The 17,431-nt window shown below is 40.5% G+C and overlaps 1 non-coding gene across 1 annotated transcript; it reads left to right on the forward strand.

The window, feature by feature from the left end:
- The first annotated feature begins 17,069 nt into the window (after nt 1-17,069).
- Nucleotides 17,070-17,176, forward strand: LOC141645511 (small nucleolar RNA R71). The gene has a single exon (XR_012544992.1). It is a non-coding gene; the product is annotated as a small nucleolar RNA R71 (small nucleolar RNA).
- The last annotated feature ends 255 nt before the right edge of the window (nt 17,177-17,431 follow it).

Raw genomic sequence — 17,431 nt, forward strand, 5'->3', positions numbered from 1 at the left:
TCCTAGGCCCAACCCAACCCATTCGACCAATCACCCTGTCTAAACGGTCCTAATTCTTATTTGGGCCTAAGGATGGATAGCGATTGACGTCATCCATACCATGGTACTTACTCTTGTTTGTACCAAGGACTTTCACTACTTGAGGAAATGGACTAGGAATCGGCCTTACTCTTGTTTGGTACGAGCCTCTCCACAGACCTGGGGTTTGATTGTTCGGTATGGCAACCCACCCTTTAAAGCCAAAACCCTTCTAAATGCACTCAGCATCCCGTTATAATGCTTGTATAATGTTTGTACCATATGTGATAATCGCTTTCTAAACAAAACCATTTTTGAAAATCAAAACCTCTTTCAAAATGTAAAATTTTCGAAATAGGCCAATATTAGCGCAAAACTAGTCGAAACTCTGTCCAAATGTCAAGTCAAACTTCGGGCCTAATACCCATTTCAAAATCCGTGTAAAATAAAAGTCCGAAAAAAAAAATCCTAAAGAAAAAAACCAAAAACATTTTATTCAAAATATTTTCAAACCGTGTAAATGTAAGTATGTAAATTCAATTGGGCTAAGTTAGAGTCAAAATTCAAACCGACTATGTCCTAGTCGGAGCTCTGTCGAGTCATAAACCCGTCTTCCTTTACATGTTGGGTCTTTTCAAAATTCAAGTCAAGTCCTAAGGCGTCACACCATCATTTTGGACTCCCTACCCCAATTCAGTTAGGATCTAAGCATTTTCGACACATCGAGTCACACGTTTCGAGGCTCAACACACGAGTCTCAATGGGCCTCGTATTTGAGTCTAAACTACAACAGTCTTCTTAACACCTATAAGCAAACCTCGAGTCCAGAATCAACATGTGTCATCAATCCCGTCAATAAAGTCAATCATATTAGGGTCACTCCGTCAGAGTCAACACTCGAGTCTAAAGTCAAAGTCAAACACCGTGAGTCCAAACACGAGAGGTCACTCACGACATCTCCTGGATTCACAAACCAAGAGTCTAGTCATCGCATCTCGTTGCATGTCCTTTGTTTGTTGCCTTAGTATGCGTGATCCCATGTCAAATCAAGTTGTAATGCGCATCATTTTGTTCTCGGTAGGAATTCCGCAATTTCCAATGAAAGTGTTCAAGAACGTTTATCTGTCGACGTCAAGGGACTAAGTGCTGCAATCATTAAGCTTCAGGCCACCATCGAAGACTTGAGCGCTTGTGTCATCAATATGGAAAACAAGATAGATATGATGAAACCTTTACCATCTTCTCATACCCTAAGGCAAGGGCATAGCTTCAAAACGACTCACCCATCTAAGAAGGCCAATGAAGGCAAGGGAGTTAACCTCTTGCAAACTCAACCCAGAAAGCCGGGACGAACTCATAGGAAATTCCATGACCTCGGAACCACATATGAAGTAGCTCTACAGAGACTAGTTTCCCAAGGAAAACTTCATCCAATTGGTCCAACCCCAGACCCTGAAAAGATATTCCCTAGATGGAAGGGCGATTCATATTGTCAGTACCATAGAGGTAGAGAACACGATACAGAGGAATGCTCTTGTCTAAAGCATATTATTCAGGATATGATCGAGGATCGCAAGCTTCCTGTGCCACCTTCCGCCAAGAAATCCAAGAAGAACGACCCTCTTGGGTATAATATCATTAAATATGACGAAGAATCATCTCTAGACTGTTCTCATCTCCTCGATCATTATGACAACAAAGAAATCAATGTCCTCGAAGACGAAGATATCCAAAATGGAATGCTCATGCTTTCCTTGGCCTTCGAAAACAAATTTGCCAAAATAGAGGGAGCTATTGATAGCTTAAACTCTCGACTTTCCAAGATTGAAAACCAGTTCGCCGAAATGGGTAAGAAGCTTGATGCCCAACCTCTTAAGATGAAAAGTGTCCAGGCAAACCCTCAACTTGACAGTCCTAAGGAGAAAGCAATAAATGGACAATTTATTCTTAGTTCTTCTCATCCGGGAATCAAAATCAACAAAGGCAACCTCATGGATCCCTCATCAAAGAAACCTAACAACCCTCCAAGGTCATTTACAAAGGCTTTCGAAAATAAGGGCACACCTCCTAGGATATTTACCAACATTGGTATTAGATACGCCGATGCCTTTTAGAGACTCATGGAACAATGAATGTTGAAGCCTATAGGACCTACGCCTAACCCAGATAAGAAATCCAAATTCTGGGATGAGAATGCCTACTGCAAATACCATAGAGGCAAAGGGCATGATACAGAGAAATGTTACAAATTAAAAAACGTCATTCAGGATATGATCGAAAACGGGAGGTTGTCCCTCTAAACCTTTAACCCACAAGGTAGCTTAGGCGATCCTCATGGATATGCAACTTATCAGGAAACTTTTCTTGACTATTATCCCTTCAGTGTTCCCAATGATGAGGACGAGGTGCTCAAATGGGTGAATGCTCAAAGCCGGATGTCGAAGCCAGTTGCTGGAAGAGAAAATGTTCAAGCATGGGCCGATGATTATGAGTCTAGATCTAAGATCGCGTCGAAGCCCGAGTCCGAGTCCGAGTCTTAGGCTTTCTATCCCATAATTTTTCTAGTATCTTTCTTTGTGTCCATTACCATTCCTAATGGCAACCTAGGGGCTGTCCCACGAGTCACATGTCTTCTCGAGTCTATACATTTATCATTCATTTCAATAAAAGTACAATTTTTAATCCACATATTCTATCATATCTCTTCCTTTCCTTTTTTCTGTGACAACAAGAATTGATTTGAGATATTTAAAAACGAACAACCAAAACAACACATGACAGTCAATGTGAGTACACTTAGATGATGTTCCATTCCAAGTTGCAGAGGACCTGAAACTACGTGTTCTTTTCTTACCTATTCCATGTCTGGCAATAGAAACCACAATATAACCCCAGTTTAGACGAGCGTGTCTCAAGAGATTCTATGACGAATCCAGACCATCTCCCTTGTTAGCGATCCATGACGGAAGGCAAGCCCATTCCCCACAATAAACAACCCGTGTTACTAAAAGACCAACCCGTCTCACACCAAAGGTGCTAGTCTGACCCAAATCCATGGTAGCAAGCAAGTCCAAGACGATACGAGCCATGATCAAAGACAAAGGCTCAATCAAGAGAAATACCCAAAATCAATATCCAAAGCCGTAATTATGCCCGTAATCCAAGACAAAAGAGTCAAAAGAAGAAGGCTCAATCAAACAAGTCAATATCGAAAGTCAATGTCATCCTCAAAAACCGAATCAAAAATATGAGCAGAAATCCAAGATATATTCTAGACCAACTATCCGAGTCTGAATCAAGAACAAGCCTAAAATCAAATACAGAATACTACTGAAGTCTATACAAAATGAAGATGGTCATCTAGCACCCTCACTTAATCTTTCACACATCACACACCCTAAGTCCTTCTCGAGACCGTTATAGGGAGATAGTTAGGGAATTTTGAGAATCCTCTAAAACTCGTCAAGTATACCCATCCTTTAGGGCCAAGACATGGAAACTTGATCCCACGTCATTTAACCCACCTTTATGTGCTCAGGCTACATCAAGCCAAGAGACTCCATTTCCAAGCCACATTACAAGCCATAATCCCATAAAGCCTTAACTCCACAAAATCAAGTTCCAGATATTTGTTCATCAAAGCCTCTTATTACCGAGCTCCACATTCCAAATATCCAATCCAGTTTCACCTTAACCCATACACGGAGTCTTCAAATACTTTGCTACCTAGAACGGGGCATACCCATATCCATCCTTAGGGTCCACTTTCGGGTGTGCTCACATGACAAGGAAATTTTTTACAAACTTGATTATACCTCTTTGGTCTATGATCAGAGGGAGTTATCTCAAATCAATTCTTCGAGTCACCAAAGGAATATTACTCTTGTGACCCCTGCACTTTAAGGCCCTAACAACATAAGCTTAGGCACACACCTGAACTACGAGCATGGTTTGATTTCACCTATTTCAGGTGGATACGTAGGCAGTCTTTTCTTACACAAGAAGGATACAACCACAACACCCAAATAAAAATAACCAAACCTCAGAACTACGATCTGGTTTGATTTCACTTCACGTGAATACATAGGCAGTCCTCAAGGACACAACCATCCCACTTCCAACTTTCAATCTCAATTATTAACCATCCCACCTTTCAACCTCAATTATCAACCATCCCAACTTTCAACCTCAATTATCAACCATCCCAACTTTCAATCTCAATTATCAACCATCCCAACTTTCAACCTCAATTATTAACCATCCCAACTTTCAACCTCAATTATCAACCATCCCAATTTTCAACCTTCCAGCCTCAATTAACATCCCTTCCACAACCAACACCTGTATATTGGGGGCTCCTTATTGTCGCCCAATATGGTTTTACCAAAGCCCAGAGTCATCTTCTCATCCTGGGGGCTTCTCTTACAAGATGTCACCCTTCCTTTATTCCTCCAAGTCTAGCTAGTACTTGGTCCAGACAATGACAAAGATCTTAGATCAATTCTCCAAGTCATCGTGCCTCAAGAGGGGTCTCTTTTACAGCAAACGGTGGTGAAAGAAGTCCTAGTAGACAGATGATCCATGGCTCATGCCTTGCCTTTATGTGCCTTCATCATTCTTGAAATTCTTATACCTTTGGAACTGATATGCATTGTCACCCACACTTGGCTAGGGGTTGCGCATACTTAAACAAAGTCTGTCAAAGTCATCCCTGTGTCGCGTCAAATCTAAGTTAGTGTCGCTGATGCGTGTCCAAAATATGATGTTTCACACTTTATTCTACACGCATTTCAGAGCTCAAATGTGCAATATATGCCATTATTTCCCTATTTTCCTCTAATTTTGTGTTTTTGTCTATTATTGCAGAAATATGAAGAATTGAGCGGAAATCGAGCCAAATCCGTCCCTAAGTAATTAACATTGCATTTGACATGAAGTATTGACTCGAGGAATGAGCTTGGTGCGCATTTCAAGGCCTAAAGATAGCAAAAGCATGGGTGCGTACGAGTTTAACAAGCGAAGAAGTGCTTCTCCACATTGCAGCCTGCTTCAGATGGCTATATCTCGAGTTCTAGAGCTGATAATCGAGTGATTCCAATTGGAGGTGAAATATTATTCTCTTAGCTTTCCAACGCCGCGTAGAACGCCTGATTTGACCAAGGAACGAAGAAATGCCAGCTGTTTTAAGATCGGTGCGCGCTGCAGAATTCGTCAGAATGCACTACTGTACAGCAACCTTGGTCGATCGACTGATGCTTGTGGTCGATCGACCAGAGCACGGGATCAGAAGCTACTGTTCAGTATAGGTTGGTCGATCGACTGAGCAACATGGTCGATCGACCACTCCACGAGCTGATACGAGAATTAAAAGATCGAGATTTATCAAGCCCATGAGTTATTAGGTTTAGGAATAATAGCTGCGTACTTTTCCTATAAAACGCAGCATGAACATTCAGAAATTTATCAAGTTTTATTTCAGTTTTACATTCAGTTTAGAATAATTAGGGTTCAAGGTTTGCTTCGGTTTTGAATACAATTTGCTTGGATAATTCGGCCTTGTTCTTTTCCTTCACAATTCTACACGGTATTCTACTGTTTCTATTTCAGTATTTTGCTTATAGTGTTAGAATTGCTAGATCAGTTTCCCCAAAGCCGAACTGTTGTTTTATGTTAATTGTTTCTTCCGCCGTTTTAAACATGAATTAAATAGTTAGATCTATCATTGATGTTATTGTTTTTACCCTTAGAATGAGTAGCTAAATAGTTAGTGCTAGGATGTAGGCGAATTATAGTGTAGGCGGCGTAGAATAAATTCGGACTGAATCGTATGTCAGTCGATCGACTGCTATGCGTGGTCGATCGACTGACCACGTGAGGTTTTCCTTTCGTTTTAATTGTCTTAATTCTTAATTCGACGCATCGAGTGCACACGACCAGTTGAATGTTTAGGATATGACTGACCCATTAGATCGAGAGATAGGGACAGTTGTTAGATCACCAATTAAAATGACTAAACTATGCTGAGATCGAAAGATAGGTAAAGTTTAGATGATTAGTCACTTTTCAGGACGAGAGTCGTATTAGTGATATTAGGGACTTATAGCGAGATCGAAAGATGCTATTTGTTAAGAGTGGACCGAGAGGACCTCTTTATTTCCCGCCTCATGTGTTTTGATTTAGACTGTTTAGTATGTTTGCACTTAAACTATAACGAACCGACCATCCTAGTACCTCGTTTATTCTTGATATTTCATTAATTTACTTTTCTTTTATTGTTATTAGTTATAGACCAGATCGATCAAACCCCCACACAACTGTTACCTTAGACCAGATTTAGACAATTGAAATTCCCTTCCTCCCTGTGGTTCGACTCGTGCTACCACTAGCTTCTGTTAGTTTAGCTCGGAATTATAAATTTTATTTTTGGTACTCACAACGACGGGTATCAGTCGCGTCAGTCAAACCTAAGTCTACATTTTGCGACGCGTCCTAGTAGATCTGTGTCATGTCAAGTCCTATATCTAAAGGCCATTGAATATGCATAACGTATTACAACCAACAAACTTCTTTGAACAAGTTTTAAACAATTTTTAAAAAGAAACGACTTTTGCAAACCTATGTGTTTCCTCATTCGAGGTCCATGTGATAATTGCTTGCGTGCATATATTAGATTGCATTCTTGTGTGGCTACTAACCATGCAGGTAAGTATCAGAAGCAGTACTTTATCAAGGCCTCGCTTGCCACAATGAGCGAATATTCTTTGACAGGTGTTTCGACACACCTTTATTATGTTCCCCCAACGAGAGTACACGGATATACATTCCCTCTCGAGACGTGGAGATCAGTTCCCGATTATGTTCCCTCCGCGAGAGCTCACTACCGACAATCATTCTCTCTCGAGACATGGAGATCAACATCGACCCCAAATCCTTCCGGAATTTGTTTGAAGCTGAACGCAAGTAGATTTCTGCCAGCAGTTCCAGACTGTGTCCTGCTGTCTTCTCCCAAAATCATCGTTTTATTCCCCAACGAGAGTTTGCTTGAGGATAGAGACAAGCAAATTCCCCAAAATCATCGTTTTATTCCCAGTGAGAGTTTGCTTGAGGACAGAGAGAGGCAGATACCCCCAGGTGATCTTTCATATCTTTAGGTAACCCTTTTTAGGATAAACCCTTCATATCATTCAGATAACCCTTTTCAGGATAAACCCTTCAGATCTTTCATAAACTTACCTTTATCTTTCAGACAACCCTTTAGATAACCTTTGGGATAATCCTTCCTTCAGCCTTCCTCCCTTCAGATAATCCTTTATTTCTTCAGACACTTCAGGACAATCCTTTCAGTAACCTTCAGATAACCCCTTTTTAGTTAAGTCCCCTTTCAGTCCTTTAGAGAGAGTTGTCCTTCAGCCTTTTCTTTAGTGAGAGATAGCCTTCAGAGTTAAGCCTTCAGAAGTGTTAAGAAGTTTCTTCAGAATCCCTGTAACCCCCTAATGCCTTCAGACACCAAGTTATCTTCAGACCAAAGAGTTTTGCCGAAGCGTCTTCAGTCCCGTTTCACCCAGGGGTATCTCAGGTATGGTTTCTTCTTATGGCTGGCAAGCCTCCTTACGTAGTCTAATGGAATTTAAACGACCATCACCGATAGTCGACATACTCTAAAATGTTCGCGACGACAGGTCCTTGGCTCAGAACCCTTGAGCCGCCTCGCGTCGTCATAGTCGTCAGGTTGTAATCTTCGATTGACCTGATGGTTATACTTTGACTTTCGCCTTGTCCAAGCCTCAGTCAAAGTGGGCGCTCTGTAGATACCTCATTTCTGCACCTCCCGCCAACCACCCGGTGATGATTGGGCCGCATGTTTGGTACGCGGAACGATTTGTGACAGTTTGTAAGTTTATCGTCAAGTTATTGCTCAAACATTTATGTCTACCTCTTAATTTCCATCTACGTGCCGATACGGTCGTTTTGGCAGTAATTAGAGTACATTTGGAGTCCGGGCCTAAAACCGTCTTCATTTTCTGAAACCGAGTCGGAATGTTCTGGAATGTTCCGGATATTTCTATTCCATATTTTATAAATCATTTAGTCTTTGGTAAACAATTTCCCGTAATATTCACACAAAATATTAAGGAAAACAAAATTATTCCGTTATTCCATAAACCAAACACGGAAATCTTTCTTCCGCAGGAGGAAACCACTTGGGAAAGGACGCAGGAGGTGTTGCGCCTCTTCCAAGAGACGCAGTGCCTGCTGCGCCTCTTTCCAAGCCCTTTTCTGCGTATTTTTCGTATCTTTTTCATATCTTTTTGAGATTCACTTCGAAAGTTTCTCCGAAAACCCTACTTCCTCCGTGTGATTAGTATAAATAGAGACCTTAGGTCTCTCATATTTCTGATGCGAGTGTCCGCCCTTCTCTTCTCCCTTTGCATTCTAGACCACGTTCTTACTTTTGGCGCCTACGTGCTTGAACTTTCGACCACGTAAGCTCGGATCCTTCTGAGTACCAGCCTCGTTTTGCATGACTGGTCGGACTAAAATCTTTTCGGTAACTTGTCGTTAGGAGCACCTAGACCAAAACACAATTTATAGCTTCACAAATAACTCTACAATTACTAAAGAGGCAAGCAAAGGTCGGATCCCAAGGGACGGGAATTGAGATGAGATTTCTATTGAAACTAGTGGTGTCTTAGGGGTGTCACAATTTGGGTTGATGTAGAAGGTCACTAAACTAAATAGCAATGAAAGTAAATAAGCAAGATGAATTGAAAGGGTTGTAAACAATTGATAAAAAGCACTAGGGTATCATGGGGCCATAGGGGATTCATGGGAATTGATCATACAAACATGTTCTCAAATTATAAGCAAGCAATTATTGTTGTGATGGATTGAGTTGGGTTATATCTTACAATCCTAGGAAAGTTTGGGTCCCGGAGCCGAATCGATTAGATTGTATAATACCTACAAGTCGACTTAGTCTTCCCTACTCAACAACATGCATGGTCCAATGAGACTCGAGTTGGTTTATATCTTACAAGTCTCACTGAAAAGTTAGGTGATGGGTAAAAAATGCAAGGATTCATAGGCTCGCATTTCATCAAACATAACATGTGCATAAGTTGAGATCAAAACAAGCAGGCAAATAAACCATGAAAGCATATTAATTTAAGCAAGAATCATTCCCCATGTTGGTTTCCCCTAATTGCCCATTAACCCTAGCTATGGAACTACTCACTCATTATCATCTTGAACATGCTAGCAAGGTTGTCAATCATACCAACAAAGTGAAACATGATGAACAAATGAAAGTAATTAGCAATAATTAAAAAGGGATTAAGCGAATTATACCTACTAATGATTCCAATAATAAAGCAAAGAATAAAAGAAGTACTTGATGCTTGATTGAGAGGTTGTCAATCTCCCAATAATAATCCAAATAATCTTCAATTACCCAAAATAAAGGATGAACAAAGGAGAGATTAAGGAAATAAAACTTGTATTAAAACTTGATTAATTACTGATTACAAAACTAAAGAGAGATTTGATTGATATTAACTACTCTAAGAATTGATAAGAAGAACATCCTCTTCTAATTAGACTAATGGGGTATTTATAGTGGAAATTAGGTGGATGCATTAGGGTTAACTAAGGGCTTAAATGACGATTAAGTCCCTACTTAAGGAAACGCCGGTATTTTCTGAAGGATGGGCATCTTTCTTGAAGCTTGAAGAAACGGATTTGCGATGTCTTGGAATCCGTGCGTCTTAGGCTCGGGACGGCCGGATTCGTGAGTCTCTGCCCGGGCGTCTTTGGGAGAAGACGGGCGTCTTCTGGTAGCTGCTGCCCGGGCGTCTTGTATGGAAGACGCACGGATTGTGGTGCTGGGGACGGGCGTCTTCTTGACAATTCGCACGGATTGCTGCTCAGACTTGTTTCTTCTTCTTTTCTTTCATGTTCTTCATAAAATCCTTGGGGATTTCCTTGGGGAGGCAAGGATCTTTCCTCATCATTGCCCAACTAGTATAATATGTACAAAGGCCTTCTAATCTTGTCTCTCCTTGATGCTTGGTCATTGAATTCAATCAATTTAGTCTCATTTTGCCATGAAAATGCAAGGTTTGCACTCCTTTCCTACCAAGGACACAAAACCTCAAAGAATATGCAAAACAAAGAACTAAAGACAATAAATGACCCAAATATGCACTAAAAAGCATGGGAACAAGGCTAATTCGGGGACTAAATATGCGCTAATTATGGTCACATCAAATATCCCCAAACCGAACCTTTGCTCGTCCCGAGTAAACAGGTGACAAAGACTAGGACCATTATTTAAACTAACCTAATAACATAGCCGATATGAGACAATTAGCGGGTCTCACTCCGCCCCTTCAACTCACAACAAGACAACCATGAGGTAGGATGCCTTCTTGCAAGGCAAGGTGGGTCTTGCCAAAATGGCAACACATCCAAACATTAAGCACACAAAATCAAATAATGGATGCATCTACAAAAGGAACAGCCACTTCCTCATCAGGTGACGGAGTCAACCAAAAGAGAACAAATTTAAGAACATATATTCCGTCACAAATACTAGTTCAACAAATCACAAAGGCTAAGAGGATGGCACTAAATCACCTCCAAATGGTGTTAAACTAGACTACTTTCATCCTCAATTTCCAAATACTTTCATCAAGAGCGATCGGATGGTGTGGAATGATGATCCCCATGATGCTAGTAGCATATGACATGACAAGTCTCAAGTTCTCTATAAAAGTAAAGGTCATGGATCGTCCCAAGCTCGACAAAGTGGCTTGACAAAAAGGCTTTTTGGGAATGAAATGCTCAAATCGTTATAAACAAGGGTGGATATGACTAGCATTCAAAAATTGACCTCATTCAACTTTCACATTTCAAAAATTAGAGATGGGGTTTGTCCCATCCGTGCTAATGTCCTTTGCTTTCGCCAATCGCTTATTAGGCAACCGGTTAACCTCTAGACAATAGCTTTTCGGGTTGATAGTCACTCTGTCTCTGGGCGGTTGAATTCACAACCGTGCGGGGGCCCAATTAATTGGATCCCTCTCCAAAGCACATCGAAGTGGCACGCCTCCATCAAAACAACTAAAATTCTCAATATTTCAAAATTTCATAACATTTGAGGTTTCCTTGGTAATAAAACGTTTCCACATACAAAATCTTTGAAATGAGCACTTCAAACTTATTGATAGAAAGTATTTTTGGGTTGCCATACCACAAGGTCAATCAAGGTCACCTAGACAAGTTAACCAAGTCCACATCGCATCACGGGGTTGGATAGGTGACTCACATGCAAACCCTTGACTAGGCTTTGGGTCATGGGTCGAAAGACACTAGTATGACACAATCTAGGGTGTTTTACAACCATTCTAATAGGCGAAGTCTTAAGTTGAAAAAGTATTTGTAATGGCTTAGTTGCTCTTGTCAAAGTTCCCAATTAGGCACTTTTCAAAATATTTCATCTAAATGCAACTATATGCCATGATGCAACTATTATATACATCCTAATGCAAGTGATTCTACCAACTAATATGACATATAAACTAAATGCAAGTCCTAAGTTCACATTGTTATACCGCATCAATCAAAATAAAGCCACATAGTCATTAACATAAAGAGGAAAAAGGAGATTGGAAAGATCATACCATGCGGTCTTCAATATCCTCATGTCTCGGATGTGGCGTAGTCGATCAATGTGAACAAGGATAGAACAAACACAATATATACAATAATATATACATGATTACACTACAAAGGAAATGAACTTGTTTTTGGTTTTTCAATTTTCAAATTTTTATGGTTTTTTCGAAATTTTTTATTTTTTTTGGATTTTTGAATAAAAGTTAGATTAGAGTTCCCTATCCCCACACTAATATGGGCATTGTCCTCAATGGCCAAAATGATGGGAAATTATGCAAACATGATGCATGATTTCTACACTAAATGCAAGCTACACTAATCTACACTACATGATGCATGTTTTTTGTTTATGACGGAGAGGATAATTTAGATTACCTCCCGTTGTGTATGTATGTACTTCCCCAAACCGAGTTAGACATTATTGCTAATGTCCTAAGGTTGGGTGTAGTTCATGCACACACGATGCAATGCATGAAACTAAATTTGTCATTTTGGATTTTTAAAAGTGGGAACAATAAAATGAGAACACCTCATTAGTCCTTTATGGTGCTAGGACTACTCCAACAATGATCAAGATTAATAAAATACAACAAAGAGAGAAATAGACAAACCTCAAGAGGGTAGGAGCCTCCAAAGCTTGCTAATCTTCCATCATATCATCACTATCATCATCTTCCTCACTAGAAGTGGACTCATCACCACTTCCCTCTTCACTTTGTTGTTCATCTTGCTCATCATCCTCTTCTCCTTCTTCAGTAGCTTCTTCATCAATGTTATCATCAACCCCTTTATCACAGACAACCTCATTATCACTCGGAAACTCACCCCTAGATTCACTCGGAAAGAAGACTTCCCTATCCGCCCAACTAGGCAAAGGACATGAAGGGTCAAGTAGTCCTTGCCTAGCTAAGTGAAGGAGGGGTGGATATTCGGCTAAGTAAGCATCTTCCCGGTCCTTGAAGGCTTTCTTGTGCATCTCTTGCATAAGAAGAGTCATATAATCCTTGCTTGCTTCAACACCTTCGGGCTTGAACTCTTGGTACTTGAAAGGATAGGGTGGTGTGACATTGGAAGAGGAGGGCATTTCAATTTCACCCTTTTGTTGTCGGATAATGTATTCGGCCTCTTTTGAAAGGGGAAGGAGATAGTTGGTCCGGTGGACACTTAAACGGCAAATCTTCGAAGCCAAAGTAAAAGATCTAGCCTCACTAGTGAGCCACCCATACTTGGTGTCAAGAGGGTTATGAGAGACCCACTTGTACTTGTTTATCATAGTATCAATATCAATGAGATGACCACCCTTTTTCGCCACATACTTGCTATCCTTGTTGAAGTTCGGATCAAAGTATTTAGCTAAAATAGTGACTAGACCTCCATTCACAATAACGGTAGTGCCTTGCTTCCCACAATCAACATTTAGCCATCTATCCACCAAAAGCCTTAGAGAGTTGAAAGGCTTGGTGAATTCTCTTCCAATGTTCAAGGCCGACTCAAGAAGAACAAAATCGAGTTTGGTGAAATGGTTGGTGTCTTTTCTTGCAATGATGGTGTTCCCTACAACCTTGTGCCATACTCTAATGCCCGGATGGTGGACTAATAGAGCGCGACTAGCATGAAAGTTCTCAAATTTCCTTCCGGAAATCGCCTCCCAAAGAGGGTCGGGGTCATACTTGCCAACATTCTTGAAATAACTCGGTGAATCACTAAGACCCAAAGCTTTACCCATTTCCTCAAAAGAGATGCGCCTACTAACATTAGCTAGGCGAAACTCGATGGTTTCCATAGTCTCAACCTTGTTAACTTTCAAAGAACTCAAAAATTCTAAGGTAAGGGAGGGGTATGTCAATTCTTTTGTTGTAAACAATTTCTCTAACCCCATGGCTTTAAAGAAGGCTCTAGTTTGCTCAAGGACACCCAACTTATCTAAGGAATCTTCACAAATAAACTTGGTGGATAGAAATGATTTTCTAGCAAACTTGGCAAAAGTGTCCCTATGGGATTTGGAAATGAAAATTACCTCCGGATAATTCGAAAGTTGAGCAATTTCCGGAGTAGTAGATGTTGTTGCTTCCATAGGAGGTTGTTGTTGTTGCACTTCCAAGTTTGGGCTAGCTACCACCATAGCTAATGCTTTCTTTGCTTGAAGACTCTTTTGTCTTGATGAGAGTGCCTTTGCCTTTGTTGCTTTTGTTACTCCCTTTGTCTTTGCCATTGATGAATAAACCAAGAAAAGAGTGAAAATCTTCAATTTCTAGTGTACCCAAATCGATTTAAAGATGAAAGGCTTTGCCTTTATGAATTCAAAAATCGACTCAAAGGTTGAAGATTTTGTGCTTGGTTTTGATTTTTGTTGAAAAAGGAGTGATTAATTTGTTGTTAAAAGGATGTTTTGATTTGATTTTGGTGAATGTTGTTGAGAAATCTTGTTTTTGTGATGGAGAGGATGAGGGTTTTGGAGTTATTGGGTTTATGGGGAGTGTTTTGAATGAAGGAATGAGGAAATGAATGTGGGAGGGGGTTTATAATAAACCCGAAAAATATGAAATGTAGGGGAAGACGGGCGGCTTTCCTTCGGGACGCCCGGATTCTGTCTGGATGGGCTTCAGGAATTCTCGCCTAAAGACGGGCGGATTGCAGCAAAGACGGGCGGATTTGAAAATGCGGGACGGGCGTCTTTCAGAGAAGACGAGCGGATTCCTTTCCAGGGATTTTTCTTGTTTTCCTCAGCCAAAAAGACAGGCGTTTTCTCTTGCAAGACGGGCGTCTTTATAAAGACGGGTTGATTCTACTGCAGGACGCCCGGATTCGTTGACAGTCACAAAATTTCAAAAATTCAGCTTAGAAGGACGGACGTCTTCTGCCCAATATGCCTGGATTGTCTAAAGACGAGCGGATTCTCTTGAAACCGCTCGGATTCTACCCCTTTTTCCCGGATTCAGTTCCATCCGTGTACCTTGTATATCCCTTGTAATTTTTTCATTCTTCTTCAAAATCTCGTGTTCTTCATTGTGGGGGCACTACTAAGGCATGAATAGCCTAGACAATTGCTATCCCCACACTAAGCTAAAGCACTACACATCAGTTGAAATCATTAGTCCCTCCCTCACTTCTCTCAAACATGATAATTATCTTGATCAAGGCATACAAATCCAAAAATGACAAAAATGCAAATTAAGAATTAAAATGCGAGTTAGGGAGTTAGAAATATTTACAAATGGTGGTTTAGGGAGGACTCCACCAAACTCTCATTCTTGATGAGATGTTAAGGGGGCATGTCCAAGGTGTTTTTGATGTTGCTCAACACCTTGAAAAAGTAATCAAAATCTTGTTCATTATCGTGATAAAGTTCTTCAATAGATCTTTGCCCTTGTTGTCGGTCTTGATCGATAGCATTACCAATGTAGGGATTGAAAATCCCTTTAAACGCATCGTCCCAAAAACCACAAACTTCATCTACTTGATCACTAAAGATCTCTTGAGTTGATAGAGACAACTCTCCCATTATCTTGTTTTGGCCAATGAGGCCATCTTCTTCATTGCTTGACTTTGGTGAGCTTTGCAAGCTCTCTATGTTACAATTCACTTGCTCTTTGAATGGAGCATCTTCAATTTTCTTCTTCCATTGGAGTTCCGACTTCTTCCTATCATCCTTCCGGCTATAATGATCGATCATAAAACATGGTTCATGTAAACGAGGAGCTCTCATAGTTTTGTCAAGATTAAAAGTTATACTCTCATCTCCCACTTCTAGAGTAAGCTCTCCATGTTTCACATCAATCACCGCACCCGCGGTGTGTAAGAAAGGTATTCCTAGAATGATTGGAATGTTGGAATCTTCTATATCAACAATGACAAAATCTATCGGGATGAAAAATTTCCCAATTCATACGGGAACATCTTCCCATATCCCTAATGGTGTCTTCGTCGATCTATCGGCCATTTGGAGTGTGATATTGGTGCATTTAAGCTCTCTCATCCCCAACCTTTTACTCACCGAGTACGTCATAACACTCACACTAGCCCCTAGATCACATAAGGCTTTGTTGATCGTGGTGTCGCCAATGGTACACGGTATTGAGAAGCTTCCCGGATCCTTGAGGTTTGGAGGTGAACTCCCTTGAAGTATTGCACTACTCACCTTAGTGAAGGCGATAGTCTCAAGCTTCCGGATCGACTTCTTCTTTGTGAGGATGTCTTTCATGTATTTCGCATAGGACGACACGTGATTGATTAATTCCGTGAAAGGAATTGAGTCTTCCAAATTCTTCACAATTTCCATAAATTTTCCAAGTTGGTCATCAAATTTGGGCTTGGCTTGACGACTTGGAAAAGGAAGTCTAATCACAATGGGCTCCTTCTCTTTGACCTTGTCTTCATTTTTCTTTGAAATTTCTTCTTTTGATGATTCTCCATCTTTGGAGTTTTGTACAATTTCTTCCTTTTCACTAGCTTCCACAACTTCATCCTCAACTTGCTTCTTCGGTGCTTCATACCTTTTACCACTTCTCAAGTGAATGGCACTAACCGTTTCATGTCTTAGGGGATTACTTTGAGGTGGTAATTGCCCCTTTTGTCTTTGTGAGCTTGAAGATGCTAGTTGAGTCAATTGGGTTTCCAACATTTTGGTGTGAGCTAGGATGTTGTTGATGGTGGTTTCCTTTGCTTGACTATCTTTTTGCATTTGAGTGAAAAATTCTTGTTGATTCTTTTGCATTTGGAGGACCGCTTTTTGAACATCAAAACCTTGGTCATTTTGTTGATTGTATGGATTTTGATTTTGGTAACCTTGGTTTTGGTTGTAAAAGGGTCTTTGATTTTGGTTTCTCATGGGAGGTGGGGTGTATGTTATTTGAGGGTTTTGAACATTTTGGCTTTTGTATGAGATATTTGGATGGAATTTGGTGTTTTCATTGTAATAGTTGGAATAAGGGGTACCACTCTTGTATGCTTGGAAAACATTCACTTGTTCATTTGTTCCCCTCCACTCACTTGAGTCATGTCCCAAAGTTCCACAATTCTCACATATCCCACTTGGGATTGATGAGGATGCCGTCATGGCATTAACATGATGCTTTGGTGATTTTGAGGCTTCTTCAAGTCTAGACATAGCTTTTTCAAACTTCAAATTAATGGTATCAATGTGAGCACTAAGTTGAGCACCCAATTGAGTAACGAAGTCCACTTCATGCTTTCCTCCTCTAGTAGCCTTGCGAGGTCTACTATATTGTGAGTTATGGACCGCCATTTCCTCAATTTTGTTCCAAGTTTGATTGTCATCAACTTCGGTGAACATTCCATTTGATCCCATGTTGATAATGTTCCTTAAATCTTCTTATAGACCGTTCCAAAATTGTTGTACCAAGAACCACTCGCTAAGTCCATGGTGAGGACATGAGTGACAAATTCCCTTGAACCGCTCCCAAGCTTCATACAAAGATTCTTCATCCCTTTGCTTAAAACCCGTAATTTGAGCTCTTAGCATGTTAGTGTTTTCCGGTGGGTAGAATTTTTTGTAGAAAGCTAGAGCCAACTTCTTCCAAGAATCAATTCCGAGAGTGGCCTTATCAAGGCCCTTCAACCATTGTTTCGCGGTGCCAAGTAGAGAAAAAGGAAATAAGACCCATCGAATTTGGTCTTGAGTTACACCGGTTTGAGAGATCGTATCACAATAGTCACAACTCCATATAAGAGTGAGGGTCTTCACTAGGCATCCCCCCAAATTGGCTCCTTTCGACTA

This window comes from Silene latifolia, chromosome 2 (assembly GCF_048544455.1).
Source record: "Silene latifolia isolate original U9 population chromosome 2, ASM4854445v1, whole genome shotgun sequence".
In the NCBI taxonomy this organism is placed as follows: Eukaryota; Viridiplantae; Streptophyta; class Magnoliopsida; order Caryophyllales; family Caryophyllaceae; genus Silene; species Silene latifolia.